The 2,327-nt window shown below is 40.3% G+C and overlaps 1 pseudogene; it reads right to left on the reverse strand.

Moving 5' to 3' along the window:
• Nucleotides 1–1,593: 1,593 nt before the first annotated feature.
• Nucleotides 1,594–2,065, reverse strand: LOC119524002 (annotated as a pseudogene).
• Nucleotides 2,066–2,327: the final 262 nt, after the last annotated feature.

The following is a 2,327-nucleotide window of genomic DNA, read 5'->3' on the forward strand; positions in this document are numbered from 1 at the left end:
GGGGTACTCTAGAGGGCTGATTTGTGAGGCAGTGAGCAGGGATAGGAAACTGTTCCTTGTTCCAGGTCTCTTTTGCAGTGGTGCTGTTTTATATCCAAATCAACTCCTCATTCTGGGAATTACAGTCAACACAGAACAACCAGAACATGTTACAGCTCTCCAAATGTATCCAATAAAAAGGCTTTCTAGTGTCTGCTTCATTGTGGCTTGTATTTTTGGAGTTGAGAAATTTGAAAGAAATAGAAAATAATTACCAAGATTAAACAATTAGAGGAGAGAAAAAAAAGCCCACATGAATTAAAGTATCTTGGTCAGAGGGGATCCTGCACGTCTATTAACTTGTGAAGCTTAACATTAACATTGAAATGTGAAGGTGAAGCACATGGTATGGTTATAGCAATTAATACAGAATGTAAATGTCTGTACAATGCATTTTCTGTAGTAACCAATTTACCTTTCCCCATCCGGAAGACACATTATCAACAAGATTTATCAAAACAGGCTGGGGAGTGGATTTTAGGCACATTGTCCGGTATCACATGGTTCAACTTACTCAGTCTTCATCAACTTGAAATGTAGGTTATCTATTTGTGGTATACCAGTTCTATGAACTTGGTTGAATCATATTTCTGACAACTTTTTTTTCACATGGCATTTTTTCACTTTGGTGAATGCCATATCTTGATGAAACATTTCTCAGGGGGGTGGATGTCTAGGTTAATGCACTAATTTCTTAAAGGAAATTAAATAGTATGGTAGTTGTCAAGACCACTGCCCCAGCCCTCAAATCCAAATGGGTAGCCGACATTTTCCCTCTGATGCAAAGTTTTCCAGCATGTTAACCCTGAAAATGGGGCTTTTAGATTAGGAAAGAGCTAAGTTTGTGATTCTTGGGGTCTGATGGAAATATGAAGGACTGTTTCATTAAGGGACCTGAGTTTGTAATATACATTGTCTAAATTCCAATGATCATATGTTGAAAATTACTATAAAGCTGTTATCATGCTCCACTCTTACTTCTGCCCTCGGAAATTAGTTTTAGCATTGATTTTCAAATGGAAAGGGCGGTTAGTGTCACTGGCAAGGGGCAGGGTGTAGTAGGTGTCTGCTGATTTTTTTAACTCTGGCAGCACTCTTGGCTTTTGCTGGTGTGAGGTTTGGTTGACAGTAGGGAATGGGCTGAGCTGAGTCCCTTTTTGACCTGCCTGCTGTCAGCCTTCTGCAGGGATCTCAGATTTAGTTTGGTCAATCACTCTTTGTCCCAAAGGATTTCCCAGGTGTACACAGTTGTTCTTCCTAGACCCTGTGAGGAAGGCCTGGGAAGAAAGAAAAGGTCTTCTTATGAACTCAGGTTCCTTTTTTTTTGTAATTGAAGTTTATACACAGTAAAATGCACACATCATAAGTGGACATCTCAATGAATTTTGACCAATGTTATACCCATATAATAAGCCCACAAATCAAGATATAGGATATTTTCATCACTCCAGAAAGTTTTCTCCTGCCCGTCAAAGGCCACTGCTATTTTTAAAAAATCATTCTTATTTTTAATGTCCAGAATTTATAATATGAGGGCTAGAGCTCCTCCTGAAGTCAATTTTGTAGATTTTCTATTGATTTATGAGGACAATAGGGATACTTTATCGTGTCTGATTTGGTTCCAGGGAAGACTCCACTGAAGTCCTCAATGGTCATGTGATCAAATGGAATTATGTTCTTCATTTTCTCCAGCTGTTTCTCATATTCCTCAGTCCTGGTCTTTGAGAGTTTCAAAAACTCAGCACAACTTTTCACATCTCCTTTTTCTTCAGATTCCAACCTGGGAAATGTATTTACCCTCTGGCACAGGAACCTTAAGGATATTAAACTTCTCAAAGTCATCTATTAAGCCAGTCTTGGCCACGTTGGCCAAGAGATCTCTGGGGGCTTCTCAGGTAGAGTAGCCAATCTTGAGGTTAGGATCTCATTCCAGGATTTCAGGGAGTTAGCAATGACCTTTTGGTTTTAGGGTCACCCCCAAAGCTACCCAGTCAATGGCTTTTAGAGCAAGTTTTTGCCTAGTCATCCTGGGGTCCTTCACCAATCCTGGCAGCCCATAATCCAAGCAGCAAGTAACCAAACCAGGCCACAGCTATATTGATTTTCGTCTTCATATATTAGTGCCGCCTGTTCTTGAACTTAATATAAATAGAATCATGCCATATGCCCTCTTTGGTTTCTGACACCTAGTTTCTTTCAGTGTGCTTTTTTCCCTGCGGACACCCCTTCTTGTCCTGTCCTCTGGTTTCTTGGAAGACCTCCCTGCCTCACATTTGGGCACTGAGTGG

The sequence above is a fragment of the Choloepus didactylus genome, chromosome Y (genome assembly GCF_015220235.1).
Source record: "Choloepus didactylus isolate mChoDid1 chromosome Y, mChoDid1.pri, whole genome shotgun sequence".
In the NCBI taxonomy this organism is placed as follows: domain Eukaryota; kingdom Metazoa; phylum Chordata; class Mammalia; order Pilosa; family Megalonychidae; genus Choloepus; species Choloepus didactylus.